The 19,242-nt window shown below is 32.5% G+C and overlaps 1 protein-coding gene across 17 annotated transcripts in view; it reads left to right on the top strand.

Moving 5' to 3' along the window:
* Positions 1–19,242, top strand: part of LOC145284706 (uncharacterized) — a 2,222,015-nt gene that overhangs the window by 1,870,305 nt on the left and 332,468 nt on the right. The window lies entirely within an intron of this gene.

The raw sequence follows: 19,242 nt of genomic DNA, 5'->3' as shown, positions 1-19,242 counted from the left end.
TATAGGTCGGTTTATGACAAATATTTCTTGACAGTAGATTTGACGCAAGCCCTAATGTAGTGTGCAGGGAAGAAGTCACGTGGCAATATATTCCACAAATGGGAAGTTTTTATTTTTTTTTTAAGAAAGCCTGTCAATGAAAATTCCACCTGACACTAGGCACATGGAGGAAAGTAACTAAGCTTATGAGATTTTTGAATTAAATTGTTTTTACTTCATTGCTTTAAATGGAATATGTGTCAAATTGTGTTGATATTTCATAGTTACTTGAGTTGGGGTTTTTTTCCTTTTCTTTGTTGTATTATTTGGATTATCAGACTGTTGTTCTCATTTTGAGTGTTATTTACACAATATTTCGACCGATGTAACCTCTGATATTCTTCAGATGTATTTTGTCAAACTCTGGAATCTTTCTGCTGGACTCTGGAATTTGCATCGAATTTCGAATGGAACCCTCTATTTAATCTACTTTTGTTCCGTTAGCCATGTGAGAGTCGAAGTGTTAAGTATTCAAACATGACTCAATTCTATGAAAACATATCATACGATTGATAATGATATTATTATCATATTATATATATAATATATGCTTATTTTACTAATATATCCCTTACTAAAACTTATATTGAAGTAAAATTATAACCGGTCATTAAATAAACAGAATGTAAATACACCTTATTTAAGATATATTTTTTAGGGGATATATTGAAGGTTTTGTATTCAATCGAACCCGTCCTCTACGACAGTTTCTGATCCTGTCCCAGCAACATCATATTAATCTACTTTAGCAACTCTAGAAAAGACTAAGAATTATATAAAGGTTTAATACATTTTGAAATTTATTGATTTAAGCACTGATTATTAAAAATGTAGTGCAAGCAGTTACAAAAGGAGGACGAATTCCTGTATATTACAAAATTAAAGGATTTTTATTTTGGAAGAAATAAATACATCTCGAAAAAAGTGCTGCTATAGTATATGTAGATGATGTTGTAGACAGGATCGGAAACTGTTGTTGTGGAGGGCAGGATCGATTGAACTTTGAAGTCTAATGTATTCCCTATAGAATATCTCTTAAACAACACTTATATCAACATACCCAGTTGAACTGTACATCTTGAACGCATGTTTTAGTGGATTAAAACACTTGATTGGAAAAGCATCTTGAGTAAACATAGGTTATAACTTAAATCACTGCTTAGCATCAGCAACATTACTAAAAATATTTACTATTGCATATTACTTACAGCAGCCAGTGCTTTCTCCATCAATCTGTATGATTTAGTGTTGATATTAATATTTCTTTTGAATAAACAATTATTTATAAGTGTCAATCCTATTGAAATATATTCTTCAAAAATTAAATTTCATTGCCAGCTAAATCATTAAATGAATTAATCGAATACATATTTTCTTTATTTTTTAAATAAAGAAGCTCTAAACACAATACTCCATCGTTTATGAGGATATTAGTCTGAACTATTGGTTGACGTTCTAATGTTAATTTGCTTAAGTGGATCATTCATCATAGAAAACAGGGAAAAGTTGGAGTTTTTTACTTTAGAGATATCAGATTAATCACCATCTTTGCTAGTCTCAATATTACATATGTATAAAAGGTGATACATATGAGCTTGGAATGCCTTAGTATATTATTTCCATAGATGTTTCTTAGCCTAGCATTTACTCCTAATATTTTCCTTTTCGTTACCATTTTTTTTTTTTTTTTTTGCTTTTGCCTGGTGTTCATTTTATATTTCTATTGCATTTCATTCTGCTTTTCAATTTGATAGATCTGCTTCCACAACGAAATTCCTTAACGGGATACCAACCTCTGCCCTTCCTAGACTTGACTCTGATCAAAGAGCCATCTTAAATTCCAGAGACTCCTGGGGTCAACAAGACGATGCTAATGACTACTGAGCAGTGTTAATCAGTCATTTTTAAGTATCGCAAAGGGAATTTTACTGCCCGAAAATGACCATCTCTTTATTTTTCTTACGTTCACAGAAATTTAGTCAACTTAGCTAACTTTGTAATCTGTCATCTAATAATGCCGATGATTCAGAATTTGTGTTCAAGCTATACAACTCAAATTGTGTTGGATGATGAGGTTCATTAACTATAAATTACTTAAGGGAATTCACTTTCAAATTGAAAGCTCTGACAAGACATAGAATTTTCCTCTGTAATTAGCTGGAATTTGCAACAGTAATTCTATTCCAAAGATAGTCAGATATCTCTCAGAGTAACAACGAATAAGTCGATAGTAATTGTTAAGAATTAAGAAAATATAAATACTCATCTTATAACAGTTAAATCGAGAAATAAATTGAGAAGGAAAATATGTATACATTTTAGAAACAGACTTAAAACATTCTTGTTGAGACGGTTAAAAATTAACAAAGCTAAATTCTTAGAAAAAGTTGTGCCTAAAAAAATTTCGGTTGACTAATTGATACTTTAAACGAATTTTATTTTTGACATGTTGTCATGCAAAATTAAAAAGGTTCTATCTGCACCTTGTTCTAGTTTGGTTAATCATGACTTGTTCATAAACGTACAATGACAATTTTGTTTTAGATACGATTCATTTTTTTTATTGGAATTCATTATTGAGATAAGTATTATTTATTGCAAACTATTATTCTCATCTTTCTTAATTGTTGTTTCACGACATTTCGATCACCTATTCCTTTGGCCCTCATCAGGTGGTAACCGCGACAGGATAGGAACTCTGAATCTTCTAACTGCATTCTCAGCAATTACTGCCATCCATAGTTGTTGTCTTACCACGTTTTTTGGCCAAGTAAGCCTCTCGCCGGCTTTGGGTAGAATTGAAACCGCTATCTTCAGACAATTCTCACCTGGAACCGTAGAAATTCAATGTCTCTACCATGGATCCCGAAAGCTTACTGCACTTACAGCAAATAGAGCATATCTTTTGATTTTTTGAGGTGATGTTGTTTGTAGCATTACTACTACAGTCCCCTTGATCCGGGGATCACACATGAAACATTCGAGAGGTGGTCTTTTGCACCATGTGCCTTTTCACAACAATACAGTTACTGGGTCTTCATTCAAAGCATCATCAAAAGAAGTATCACCTGTATTTATGTTGAGTGCCTATTCACCTAGTCTCTCTTCAAATCTCACAAATCTTTCAGTCGCATTCTCTAAAGACATGTTAGAACAGACGGTTGGCAAGCCTAGTTCCATTATGGGTCGCAGATCTTTCATATAGTGCTGCATTCCATTCACCAATGTGTTTTGTGTACTGGTAATTCAAGTTACATGTCCCACTCTATACTTTGTGGTACCCACATTCGATCACCCATTTTGAAGACAGTCTGCTATTGATTGCATGTTTGCACTAATGTTCCATTAATTCTTTTCAATCGTCTGCAGTACTGATAGACCATGTTGGCAGGTGCTCGAGCAGAGAACATGTCGTTCTTTTGGCATGACGTTGTACCAGTATACTGCTTCTGGTATAGTATACGATTTTCTGGCTGTGATCCTTTTTACATTTCTGTGACAGCACTTGATGATGTCGCTACCAGAAAAGACATATGAATAGTGGAGTCGAAGTCAGATTCTCTACTCATTTTTAGGAAAGTTTAAAACCAGCTATTCCAACAGACAGTGAGGCAGTGTCATTATCAATCGGAATCTCTGTCGGAGGAGGGAGCCCTTTTATAGAAGAGTATCCTCAGCTGGTTGATTATACTTTTTGCATTTTGCAGAGGAAGGCATCGCTAGATGGCAAACCAATTGGGGCCGTAATCAATCAGTGTCAGAAAAAGTGTCCCATTGCAATAGTTAATATTCATCATTATAATGTTTGTTAAACGTTTAACACAGCCCCTGACCTCTGCATAGGTGACAGATCACTTGACTGACACTTTTCACATTCTCTGACATGATTTTTATGGTGACTTTGGAAATATGGAAACCTCAGGGTCAGTCTGTTTGCAAAGGAGAGTGTCTGTCCCACACCAGGATGACCGGGTTGTTGGTCAACAATCTCGATTTGGTCAAGCCCGACTGAGCTCACGGATGCAGTGCTGGCAGGTTATACAAGCTTAATCTTCTTCTTAATTGCATTAAACTACCTCTGAGGCACTCCCATCTATTGATCTGCTTTGTTAAAGTTAGATTTGACAAAGGATACATCCATTGACAGCACATATTTCTTCACCAATTTTATTATTGTCAAACCGCCATTGACTGAACATCTCACTCGTAGCTTTGGTTTGTACCCTGGCTCTGCTGGTAAGGGTATCTGAGATTCATTTATGAATACAAGCAAAATCAGTGATCAAGTGCAAGATAGTCGTCCGTAGGATTGTCTAGTTTATTCCTTTAATAATGGCATGGACGTCTGCAACGTTAATATGTTGGAAGTCCTTTTCTGAATGTAACCAGCAAAATCCTCTATCATAGCCCCATCATATACCAACGATATGCCAGTAACAAGAGAGCTTGCATTACACTAAGATCTTGGCCATCAATGGATCATTTGCCCCACGTTTTGCACTCTGATGTAAACCTCCTTAATAATGATGTTGCAAGGAGTGTTGTTCACTTTGTCATCGCATCCAGTAGTGATGTCAAATGCTTTCTGCTTGATGAACACACTAAGCCAACCACCCATAGGAAAATGCTCAACCAACTTGCTACATAATGAAAATATATTCCATCACGTGACGACAAAAGACATGTCTGGGATTTTATCAATCTCCAATGCAAAGTGTTATCCTCTCTCCAGATCTGCAAACCAAGCGTTTGTGCATCTCTTGTAGCGTCTTTGGTTTTTTACTAAGGAACCCGAAGCTGTAGTAATGCTCGTTCACATGCGCCGCAGACACAACACTTATACTTGTCATCAGTATGTTCTTGTCCTTTGTCAAAATAGCATAATCTTTGCATAATGGATAGTGCCACATTGTGTCCGAATCCCATGCAGGTCAGGCAGTAGCTTTGTCCCTTGATTAGTTCTGTTTGATAGGGTGAGAGCGATTGATGAATGTATATATGAAGGTATGTCTTGTGAAGTCTAACACCAATACATTCAATCCTACTCGCCACAATTCTTTCAACTTTTCAGTGCATATATCGGCGTGGGTCCTTAATCGATCCACATGCTCATTAGTTCCCGATAATTAAGCGCCAGCCTCACCTTTTGTTTTTCTACTGGATAACTGCCATCAAGTGAGATCAAGTCCTTTGGGGTGCCCCAATTCCTCTTCTGAGTAATGAACCGACCACCAATTATCAATCCAGGCTTTTAGTACTTTATTATAATCTTCATACGTTTTTGCAGAGATGGCATGCTCTGGTATTTTGTTGCATAATTTTCTGGCCACTGATCAGTGGACCACTTTCACGACACTGTCCAGGATTTGGTGAATGGTTGAACTCCACATGAAAGTCAGGCTGTTCTTACTCTATTATTGCACTCAGAGTGAGAGTCGCCTTAGCAAAATGTATCTTGCCTCCTTCACTGAGATGCATGCCACCAAAATTTTGATGGTGTCCATTCCAAGAATGAGGTCAAATCCCAATGGTTTTCTGTCTATCACCACTAGGTTAGTCTCTTGGGGATTCCTGCTGGTTACTGTTAAAGTTATGTTGCTAACCTCATGGGTTAGCAGGCATTTTCCGTTTTCTGTCAGAATCGTGATATTCTTCAGTATTTTGTGTTGACTTAAACAAAAGTCTTAGGAGTTTGTGAATAAACAGGAACTGCAACAATATATATATATATATATATATATATATATATATATATAATTTTGACCAATTGTAATTTATTAAAATGCTCTTATGATGCCTTAATACGAATATATGTATCAGTTAAATAAATGTTAAATAAATTTTAATTACTTTTTCATGTCGTCAAGACTAAAACTGCTTTTATAAAATTTTGCTCTGAAATGTGTACCATCTACCGAATCTTAAAAATCTTTTTGAACATACTGCCTTAGACAAAAAATTGTACTTTCTTTAATTTGATATAAAAGTGAAGAACGCTTATGTTCTATGCGTCTAAATGATAAATCCATCCCTCTCCCTCTTTCGTATACACTCATAGAGCACATAAAACGAGATATGTTGCCGGAACTATTTGTTGGTGGTCTGTTATGTTGAAAGGAAAAGAATCTGACAAACCCCCCTAGGGCTTAAACTCTAGGTACATTTTTCTAATTCTCCCCCTCCTCTTTCCCTCTCTCTCTCTCATATATATATATATATATATATATATATATATATATATATACATATATATATATATATATATACATCGTTTACACAGTATATATTACTGTTCAGTTGGCAGCTTTCTTAACACTCTCCATATGGTCTGGACAGATTTGCTTTACCAAACGTGTGCATTTGTTTACAATAGATTATAATAATTCTAACTCTTCTTATAAAAAAGTATTCTGCTATTGCGTAGGCTGAGCAACTTACCAGAAATATTGTAGCCGTCGTGTGCTTTACTTGGTTCACTTATAACTTTATCCTTGATACATTTTTATTTGTACCAGCTAAAACTAATTGGGATATTGCACATGTGTTAAAAATTAGATTCCTTTAAGTGCCTCTTTATTCTGAAACATCAGATTATATAAGATGCAAGCAATCCTGCTGGAGTCCTGAAATCCAATGTTCCAGCAGTGCTCTGGAGGTCTCCTTATATTTAAACTGCCTTATTTAAAAAACTGTTCCAAACATAACGTAGTCGCTTTTATCAGTAACGAAATATAAAAAAAATAAAACTTGAAAATGTTCTTGCTGCGTGTGCTTCATCCAATCCAAACTTATATTCTGCCAAATTCTGTTTTGTTGAAAAGCATAATGATTTCAGATGTGAAAACTTGTATTTCGTATCTAATATAAAGTTATCTGGATAGATTTTAAAAATAAAACCCAAATAGTAATTCATCTGATATATTTATACTTGATTCACACTAGCTGATTTTTGTGGGGTTTTTTTCTTTTACTATGTCACAAACATGTTTGATGGATGTGTCTTCAGTTTGTTTTCAAAAATATTTATTCTGGTTAAAAATCTGTTAGATTTGAGATGTGTACCCTAATTCACCAAAACAGATTAAAGGAAAATTATTATGTGCAATTATACGGTATTCTGTCTCTTGAGATATATATATATATATATATATTATATTATATTATGCAGCTTAAAGCATGACTGTATGTGTGTATCTAGTTTTCACATTAATTACTTGTTCTATACATGTCAAGTATTAAAATAAACTTTAAAAAAAAGGTCCATTTGACAAAATAATTTGATTACAAAATTAAAGTCGTCTCTTTTTTCTCTCTAGTAATGCAAAATAGGTACAGCTAGTAATATATATCATTTAATAAATAAATGTCGAAAATGTCATTAAAATGCCCAAACTTCATCTTGATCTCCGACGTTTGGCCCATATTGTATGTATATTATTGCCTCAGTATTCAAATAAATTGGTAATTATAAACGTTGTAGAATATTTAAAATATTTATTAATTACAAAAACACAAGTCAGTTGGTATCCTCATATTAGATTAAAATGTCTGTATGTAGCATTCATGTTATTTATTTAGAACAAAAAGTACCCCTACAAAACGCCTTGTGTTCTTATATAAATGTTACCAAATTGAACTAATGAGTAAGAATCAGCCATGCAAATTTGAAACATATATAAAGGCTACATATTTATCAGTGACCGAGAGTAATTTCCACTTATGTTGAAGTAATAACAAAAATATACATTTACAAAAGGCGGGAATATTCTTAGAGAATATTGCGTTTGGAATAACAAGTAAATAATAAATTGGACAAAATTTCAGCATAAAATGTTTGTTTTGATTGCTGCCTTACGTTTAGTTTTTCTTGCACAAACATTAATTAGGAAAACTGCCAAATTATCCATGCAATATAAGCAATTAACTCAAATTGTTAAATATGAAACGGTTGATATTTAACAACATATTTAGGGAAAGTCTTTTAAACTCTACTATCTCATTTTTTTAAATCTTTTGACACTAATATTGACTTTGTATCAATTTTGATGTATTAATTAATGACACTTAAAGCAAAGTGTATAGAAATACTTAGCTTAAATTGTGAATGATGCAACTTATTTAAAATATTAATTTAACAAAACCAATTGATTGGTTTTATCATACCTTCCTAGAAAAAGTCATTTATTTATTATGGTGGTTATGAGGAATAGTATCCTGTATCATAAACAGTTTTTCATTAATTTAATTGAGAAAATCCTTTACTCTATAACTATCATGTTCTTTTTTTACCCAATCATATCTCAGTCAATATCTCCTCCCTTTGATGGATAATATTTGCGTGAGCAAATATAAAATCTATTCATAGATTTTATGAATCTTACTGTGGTACAGACATTCTATAAACTTATGTCATCTTCAATCTTTCAATATGTGTATTCATTTTTGTATGACACCATCCTCGAGATAGCATAGTTGTTTTTTGTTGTACTAGAGTGTTCCATTATTTATTGAATCAGGTGTACATATGCTGAGAACTCACATCTCCCAAACAGCTTTTCACAGCTTAATTATGACACTAACAGGGTGGATTCCGAGTATTATGCTTTTCCAAAGGGAAACCGGTGATTTTGTTAGGTACTACTAATAGATGAAAATTGCAATTTCTGCATAGAGCACCTAGCATTCTCAATTGGTCGCCAATCTGACACTGTAATTATTTAAGAATTCTCCTACTGAGTAGACTACTCTCATTCTACAAAAAAGCAAATATCTGGTTTCAGTTGATTTCTCTACTTAGAAGTTGTAAACATAGAAAGATAAAAGGAAACAACACAAAACATGTAAATAACATAATTAATAAAAATACCTCATTTTAGAAATCCTGTTATGTCTTGTTTATGATTATGCTAGAACTATTAGAAAATGGGTATTCTGTTGATTCCTTTGAATAATCTGTTCTGTGTTCACAATTGAACCTCATTTAAATCAAGTTGTAAATAAGTTGTTCTGTTGAATAAAAAGTGTTTATCTCTATCAATTGAATGAAGAGAAGTCAAGCTTGACTGACTCAATCCAATGCAGATCTCATATCCATATTAATTACAAATCATCATAACCTGAATAATATTTATAGCATTATTATTCTTGGTTTTACCTATGTTTTACACCCGGGCATATGTTTAATGGCTTTTAGAAATTGACTTTCTATCTAACCTATCTCTGACTAACTCTTTACTTATCCTTTTTCCCCTCAAATCGATCCTTGTAACTTTCTTCCATGTTTTCCCCTGCTAATCGAATTTGGTACATCGCCTGTTTTATATCTACTAACCCAAGAACTCATATCCGTTCTTTCAATATGACAGAACTACCAAAGTCTCATGATCTGCACACATCTCTCTATATTGTACCGGATTTAATCTTCTTCTGAGATAATCATATCTAAGTATGTCTCTAAGAATCGCATTATGCATCCATCACATTATTCTCATATTATTTCCCATTGTGCAAAATGTATACTTCATTGGCCAAGTTTCACTTTCATATATCATTACATTGCATACACATGTGATAACGCTCTGCTGCTTAGTACTGACAGAAATTTTCTAAACTTAGTCTATTTATTATCAACTCTTGCAATCACACTTTACATGTGCTAAAATGCTATAATGAAACAAAGAAACAATTTGAACTAAAATACTACTCATCACTTCATTAATCAATTTTCAGTCTAAACACTGGACACTGACTTCTGGGTTCAGATAAAATTGCTTTCTATTAAACTGTTTATAAACTTGAGTAAATATTTCAGTTGTCTTATTTACAGATATTTTTATGTGTTGATTGAATACTTTTTGAGGTTGTCGAGACATGTTAGTGCAAGTTTGGTTAAGTTGATATGTTATATTAAAATAAATACGAGAACAAATGTTATAATAAAATTAAAGCAATTATTATATTAAAAAAATAAAAAAAAAACGAGTGAATTAATGTGATATTCTTTTGCAAGTAATACGCAATCTGTATGACGTTGATCACATACACATATGATTAGTATATGAGAAAGCTATTGTTCTTTTATTATGAATATGGCGTTTTAATCACACTCTCCACACAATAAATAGTTCAACTTTATAAATATACAGGGGGAAACAATGACTAATAGTGCTTATATATATATATATATATATATATATATATATAATATAAAGCTGAAGGTCTGTTTCTGGTCACGAATAGCCTCCTATATGGTTGACTATTATAAAAAACTGATCACATATAATGATAGAAGATGTATCAAGACACAGGAATGGGTATGTTTGATTTGGCATAATGATGATTCATTAAAATTGTCGGGTCTGCGTACGCGCCTGGTCCACAAACTATGGAAATAAAAAATTAAAAAAAAAACAAAAAAAAAAACGTTTACAAGTGTTTTTGATATAGATGTACATAAGAATACTTTGATAAGTATATTTTAACTTAAATAGGGATGGTATAATAAAATTGTGGGGTCTGTGTTCGCGCCTGGTCTCCATAGAATGGAAATAGGCACAAACTTTAATAAAGACTTTTCATATCTATCTGCGTAAGTATACTTTGATAATTATGCTTCAGTTTGAAGAAATATGATATAATAAAATTATGGGGTGTTGGTTCGCGCCTGACCTCCATAGAATGGAAATATGTCACAAAGTTTCACAAGGTTTTTTTAATATAGACCCACAGAATATTGTGATAAGTGTTTTAGTGTGAACAGGTATGGTATAATAAATTATGGGGTTTATCTATTTTATTTCTACTTTCATCATATTTTGCATTGGTTTTGATACCCCCGAATTTGAAGCTATCTCTTTACAACCCTTCCTTTTCATAACCTATCATACTTTCATAAATCAGAGTCCATTTTCTGTAGGCTGTTTTTGAAGCCAGTCAACGATGGTTACTTTTGCTAGTATATATATATATATATATATACAGGCCGCACGGCATTGCCCGGTCGTAAAATATGCCTATTAATGCACATTTCGTATTTATTATATTATATTATGTTATATTGGGCCCAATATATAGTAAGGATTTAAAAATTAAAAATAAAAGACTCGTGTGCCACCACCGAAAATCAAAACGAAAACGTTTAGCTTACGATTTACTTTTTCCTCTGATGTTAATGGCTGAGCTATTAAGACATGTCTGTTGCAAGGCTAAAAATTAAAATATGAATGAATAGCTAATACGTTATGCATACATATTCGTAATGTCATCGTTCGACCTTTACCTGGCAAATTCCATTTATTTAATTTTCACACTTTTGCACCGATGTTCCCCGGTTAAAACCCAAATATAAAGTTTTTCATAGGTTCAAATACTCTATATATCAAGTTCCATATATATTAAGTCTTTAGACCAAAAACTGAGAGAGGAGTTTGGTAGGCAACATTTTTTAAACAAATATATATATGCATACATAAATATATATAGAAAGAGGTTTGTGTTTACTATAAACTTTTTACACAAATCTTATGCAAATATAAGTCATGTAGACTATCTGCATCAATATAATTGCACATAGTAGTTAACTAAAGATGATCATCCCATAAGAAAATCGAAAAAACTAATAATGAATAAATTAAAATGAATGTTTAAAAGAATATGCAAATTAGCTAGATCTTTTGCAGATGAATGCAATCCCACAACTCATATATAAGAAAATTGTATTTTCTGTTTAAATAAATAGAAAAATTGTTTTTATATGAATATCAATACATAAAAAAACTAAACTTACAGGAGCATAGATTTCATAATTTTTTTATTCATACAAACATTATTAACTACATATATGCATTGCCAGGGCCGCTGCAAGAAAGGTAGGCTCTCTCTACCGTGCTAGAAAACTACTAACACCCGAAAGTATCCTGTACCTCTATAAGGCCACCATTCGCCCATGTATGGAGTATTGCTGCCACATCTGGGCTGGTGCATCTGCTACTAGTCTCTCGCTCCTTGACAAGGTTCAAAAGAGAGTCGCAAACCTGATAGGCCCTGAACTGGCATCTAAGCTTCAGCCTCTGTCCCATCGACGAAATGTTGCATCCCTCTGCCTTTTCTACAAGTATTTTAGTGGTGAATGCTCTGACGAACTGACATCACTTGTGCCCCCACGACGCGAGCACCCTCGACAAACCCGACAGGCTACTAAATCCCACCCCCACACTGTAGAGATCCCTAGATGTAAAAGATCTTTTTACTCCAATAGTTTCTTCCCCAGAACCGCAAGACTCTGGAATTCCATTCCAGGTCCCTGCTTCCCCAACAGTACTGACGTGCAGAAGTTCAAGTGTAACGTGAACCGACACCTTGCTGCCCAAATCCCTACATAGTACCCCAGTAGTTGTTGCCCCTGATAGTAGCCCCCTACACCAAAGTGGCAATTTGCCTTGTTTGGGGTGAAAATGTAATAAAAAAAAATATATATATATGTTACAGCTGTATATTCATTTGAAATTCAATGTCATCAGACCACTAGTCTCCACTGGTTTTAAATATGAATGTGCGTGTTATTTTTTCCAACCGTTTTTGTTATTTTTTTTTTAATTGTTGGAAAAAAGAACTTGCACATTCGTATTTGAGACCAGTTAGGACTAGTGGCCTGGTGACGCTGGATATAAAAAGAAACCACTGCTACAATACGTATGCACATATATATGTTTGTGTAAATAAAGAAAATTATGCTATTATAGAGCTCTACTTGTTATTGATCACTATTTTATAAACACAAAAGTTTTTAGATTAACATATAATGATAAGTAAACTACATTAGGTGTTAAAAGCCAAAGGATTACATTTTTTAAAAAATCACTGAATTATAATCAAAATGGTCATTAAAAGAAGATATTGATTGACTGGTTTCATCTTTTGTAAATGTCTGTTTGCCTCAATAGAAATGGATTTATTGAAGTGTAAATAAAATTTATGGCAGAGTGGATTTTACAATCAGAAGCTGAGATGAAAATAATTTCCAATAACTGATTAGCATTGAGATTCATTTTGTTTCAAATGTTTTTCTCTTAATTTACTTGTATTTTTTTATATTTTCCAATATAATTTTTTTGTTTTTTCCTGCATGTGTAAATGTAGTCATTCTTTCTTTTTAATCATTTAAAAAATTCTTATTGATATTCTTTTATATTTATTATAATGATGTTTTCTAGATGAGCATTCAGGAAAACCTGGCTATTGTCGACTATTAAAATAACTAATGAACAATTTCAATATAAAAAATAAATTGATGACAGTAATTACAAAAACTAAATTCGGATTTTTCGAATGCAACAAAATTTGTACATAATACATATGGAATTCATATTAAGTTCACAACATATGGACAAGGACTTTGTTTTATGCTATTAGATAATCATACAAACAAATAACTATAAATAATATTCTTTCTTTTCTTTTATTTTATTCATTTTACATAACACCTTCCTTTGTCTCAGGGTCAGATAATTTTTGATATTTTGAAAACTCTAAGTTCTCACGGTTCAAGAGATCAACTGTTTATAAACTCCATTTTGTACGATCTTGTTTAATTGTCAAATCATTTGTTTCTAAGTTTACCTTTACTAATTCCTGCAATCCAAAATTTTGCAATGATTTATGCAGAAGATAAGTGCTCCACATGATATTAGCAGTGTTACCGATTCGTTCTTAGTTCAATTGCTATGCTGGTGTTTTAAGCAAATCCTCTGGACTAATGTGTTAATTTTGGTCAAATTTCATATTGCAGGTATATCTGTCATTATACTGTCGTTAGATAAGAGAGGAATGGATGTGGGCCCAGCATTCACTGCCATACAACATGAGGCTCGGGACACAGCTGCTACACAACTGTATACAATTATATATATATATCATAATATGCAATATATATATATAATACAGCTGTATACAATTTGCCTTGGATACAGAGTGGAGCAGTTTACGATATTATCGGAAGTAACAGCAACTGAAATTTCGTTCATACTGCCTTTACTCCTTTGTACTGGGTTCATATCCACTATTAATCCCAACATATCTCTCCTGTAGCAGAAAGGTCTTCTACTCCCAAGATGTTGTCATCTAGTACCATCTCTGGGAGGATAACCATTACTATTTATATGTTGACTACAGTTCAGTTCATATGCACTCAACACTTCTTCAAATTTATTGTTCACTTTTGATATTTATCCTTGTTTAAATATGATTACTCATGTATGTATTGTATTTGCTGATTTTTTATACACTTAAATTAAAAGAACTGGTTATTTAGGCATACATTTTTAAATCCCAGAATGCTCATAAACAATCACACGAAGTATGGCATGAAGTTCATACAAATCATTGTTTTCACTTTTTTAATTTATTTTGTCTTTTTTATAAACAGTTAACATATCGAATTACTATCTATATTAGGTATGGTGTTAATGCTTACAAAACTTAGTAAAATTTTGAACTCTTTCAAATGATTTATTTTATTTTATTTATTTTAAATTAGCTTACAGAAATCAATGGAGCACATTCTTGGGCCTGACGCTTGATTTCTTTTTGAGATACATAAATATCCGAGCATTCAACTAAAATTTTCCTCCATCTCATAAACTTGAGCTATTAAAGCAGTGATGAACACTAATTTTCGTCTCTCTAATTGACATACTTAACTATGTTGTAGTTCATCTTTAATATGGCATTTTCTTTGCCTTGCCAGATTATAGAAAAAGAATGCATTTAGTCATGCGCAGTATCCAGCTTGAAGTTATATAACTAGAAGACACACCATTCCATATACACTGCTGATCAAAAATTTAAGACCACTTAAAAATCTTTAAAAAGAAACCTTTTTTAAGGATAGATTTTAAACTCTTCCGACTTAAGGTTACTAATACTATAATCTAAAAGGTTATCGAAATAAAAAGGTATATCCCAAAAATGTTATTAAAAATTTGTATTTTTATTAAATTAGGCTTTTTACACGCGATCAAAAGTATGAGACCAAGATTATAAACTGTTAGATTTATGGTACTTCTAATGTTTTTAGTTCAGTTAGAGATTAGCAATAACTTGTAAAGGTTTTACCATGCCTAAAGCAAGAAAACCAACCAAATTTGAGCGTTCTCGAATTCTAGGATTCCATAAGCAAGGTTTGTCACAGCGAGCAATAGCATCTAAGGTAAATTGCAGTAAAACTGTTATTTGCAACTTTCTAAAGAACACTGAGAGTTATGGAAAAGCAAAATGCTTTAGTAGCCCCCCCCCAAAAAAAAAATTCTCCTGCAGAATCAGACGGGTTGTTATGAATGACAGAAGACTTTCTTCTAGTCAAATAAAGGCGGTTAGAGATGTTAATTGCAGTCCAATAACCATCAGACGACATTTATAACAAAAAGGCATGGTAAATAAAAAGTGTAAACAAATTCCTTGATTACTTTCACGTCACAAAGTAGACCACTTAAGATTTGGTCGTGAATACCAAACCTGGGACGTTGAGAGGTAGATGAAAGTCCTGTTTTCTGATGAGAAAAAATTCAATTTATATGGTCCTGATGGCTCGCAGCGATATTGTCATGACAAAAACATGTCCCTTGAAATTTTTTCTGCACGTCATAGTGTTGGAGAGTCTGTAATGGTATCGGGTGCCTTTGCTTACAGAGGGACGATGGAGCTCCAAGTGGTGCAGAGTCGTCAGACAGCAGCTGGTTATGGTAGCATGCTACAAAAAACCATCTTTGATGATGGAAGGTCATCATTTGTGTGGGGTTGGTTGGTTATTCCAACAGGATAATGCTGCAATCCACACTGCAATACGGACCTTGAGCTTTCTACAAGAAAATGGAGTTCATCTCTTGGGACATCCAGTAAACTTACCGGACTTGAACCCAATTGAAAATGTTTGGGGATGGATGACAAGAGGTTTATCGAAATGGCAAACAATATACAACAAAAAATAAACTTTGTGAAGTCATCTTTAGAAACTGGAGAAGGATCCCCCGCACCTTAATGTAAACCCTTATTTCTAGCATGCCCCAAAGAATTATTGAAATTATCAAAAGCATTGGAGGAAGAACTCATTATTAAGTTTGATTGCTGAATGTTTTCATACACTTTTCATACACTTTTTGTAAATTCATAGAATTTTTGTCTCTGGTCTTATAATTTTGATCATGTGTAAGAAGCCTAATTTAATAAAAATGTAAATTTAAAAAATAAATCTTTGGAATGTACTTTTTTGTTTCCATAACTTTTAGATTGTAGTATTGGTAACCTTAAGTCAGAAGAGTTTAAAATCTATCCTTAAAAAAAAGTTGTTTTTTTTTAGATTTTTAAGTGGTCTTAAATTTTTGATCATCAGTGTATTAGCCAGTATATCACAGTACCGAGGGGATCATATTGGAACTTTGAATATTTGGTTAGAGTTTATTTGTAAAGTGAAGTACCATATCAAGTTGACGAGGCAAGCTGATACAAAGAAACCCAAGCCACTTGAACATGGTATCTAGTATGTGTTCAAGCTATCTCTTTTACAATATGGCTCTCTACTTATTATTAGATTTATTTCAGATGGATCGTTGAACAATCATCTCTTTTTAAACATAATTTCTCTATTATTAAAGAACAGGGTACAAAATACTTAAATTATAATCAAGGATTAATGGCAATATGGTCCTGCAAGTTGTTATCTTATGAAGTGGAATAGATGAGACTTTAATAAAAACTTCAGTAAAATAAATTTTATGTATCTCTGGGGGTTTCATTAAATGAAAAGAATATGACGTTCTTAGGAGAATCTGCACGAGTAAGAGAAGCTATGGTCAGTCCTTAGACGCCAGACCAATTCAAAGCAGTACTGGGTGCATCGTGTGCCCCTGATCTTTGGATAATTGTCCCTCACTTGAGCAATGGGACGTGGTTTGGGTGTAAAACTTCGACCAGAATTTACATATAATTTTCAAGTTTTTCACTTCGGCACCAAGTCATGGTCTCCATGAGACCAAACAAAAGATGCAACATAAACACTTTTGTCTCATTGAAAGGAGGTCAGCTTTCCTTGTCCGTATTTCTCCTTCTCAGAACTGCCTACCTCATAATGTCTATCATCTCCAGGTTTGAACTCACTTTTGACAAACATTAAGATGCTACATAGACGTACACATATTCTGTCATATTACGTGGCTTGTAAGAACTTCGCTATTTTTTTGCCAACAATGTTTGTATGATTTGGATCATTCCTGCTAAATTATAAGTTTATAAACTGTAATAAGTAACTACTAAATATAGTCGATAAATAAGATTTTTACAATATATATCCACAGACACGCGTTTCTTAGTCTCTGTGACCCATCAACTTGACTAAATGTACCGTGAACTGAAAATCAGACTCCAGTGGTTGTTATCCGATGCTCTACAAACTGGGCTTATGAAGATCTTATACTGGAAGTTGGGGAAATGATATTGTATTTAAATGAAACTATTGTTTTATTTTTTACGATACTGATAACGGAAAGAGCTCAACTCCTTTTATAAAACAGTGCTGATTTTATATTTAGTGGAAAACATTATTTCCTCCAGCAGGGTGCTGCTTCAATAGATGAATGCATATATATATATATATATATATATATATATATATATATATATATATATATATATATATGAAAGAGAGATGAATGACTATATGTTCTACACTTATAGTTTGAGTTCTCTAATAAGGAAAATAAGTTTCCATTTATTTAAACAGTTGTAATACAGCAAAACCATTGTCTGTAGATAACTGTTTACTCTTAATACTATAAAACAAATGTATATGTAGATAAATAAATAAAATATTTATTGTAATTGTAAATATATGTATATATATAACTACTGATGATTAAATCACTGATTGCTTCTTTAGTGTCTTGTTAGTAACAATAACAATTCATCATGCATCTATGGCCCATTTAGTACATTATTAATGCACATTCTCCAGTCATTTGGGATATTAAACTAACGAATTACTATTTTCTGACTTGATGCTCTCCCGAGATAAGCCGTTTGTTCTCTCTTGTGACTTATTGTGAGCTACATTGAGTTGATATTAGATATTTTATTATTCTCTCTCTTTAGATGTCCCTTAAAAAAGTCCCCACATGATATAGAGTTTATAATAAAGTAAGTGTTGTGAAATCACTAACCGCACTTTTTCTAGCCTGCCACTATTTAAGTCCAAGAGAAATCCATACTGACTTAGATAAGCAGATAAAATTTAGTTTTATTTCAAAATTTTCTGGCTTCTAGAAAATTTGCCTACTTAAGCATAACATCTTATCAACGCTTATATTTTCTTCAGAATGGTGAGAGATGAATTCATACTTTTCTCAAGAGTATTAAGAAGTGAATTTACAGACATTTCCAATTGCAAAATTGCAAACTTATAGTATATGGTATTCCCAAATGATTATCGATCTAAGTACTCTCTAGCCTGAAAATTGCTTAACTTAATGTTTTAAAATAGTTGGCACTGTCTATTATAATAAGTACTAACATTTGTATGTCTATCATTTTACTGGAGTGTGGGAAATATTGTATTAATGCGATAAAGGAAAAAAAAACTTCATCTTTGCAGAAAATTTAAGATAACAATTAATACTGGAGAAAAAAAACCCGAGCTAAAAGAAACTCTGAGTTCGGTGTAACAAGAGCAATAAACTGCTTAATGTTACTTAATCCCATCAAGAGTTATGCGCTCTTGCATTGTAAATTGAACAACACATGTTATTCTGAACATAAATAAAACTTCACAGCAGATGTTTTTTATGTTTGGATTAATAGGATAAATTTTAACTACTAATAATGAAAATTCGAATATTATAAATAAATAGTGGAATTTAAAAGGACGAAATAATCTATGCACTAATTTTCTCCACAAAACGCAGTAGTCAGAATGTCAAGAACTTCAAAAATAAATTACAAAGAAAAATTGATAAGGCAACAATTCATCTTTAACCAAGCAAAATTATTATATTTGCTTCTAAGATTTGGAGGTGGAGCGGTGTTAGTGTAATTAACTGAGAAAGAGACTTTTGCCATTACTAACCAGTGCCATTCAATGGTTCATGTCTAATATAATACAATATTACATTTGATACATATTTTTCCAAACAGTCATGAGCACATTTGCTTTGTAAAATT

This window comes from Euprymna scolopes, chromosome 9 (assembly GCF_053919585.1).
Source record: "Euprymna scolopes isolate OS-2025 chromosome 9, ASM5391958v1, whole genome shotgun sequence".
Taxonomy (NCBI): domain Eukaryota; kingdom Metazoa; phylum Mollusca; class Cephalopoda; order Sepiida; family Sepiolidae; genus Euprymna; species Euprymna scolopes.
The sequence above is the reverse complement of the archived record's forward strand: the minus strand, read 5'-3'. Positions and strand labels throughout refer to the sequence as shown.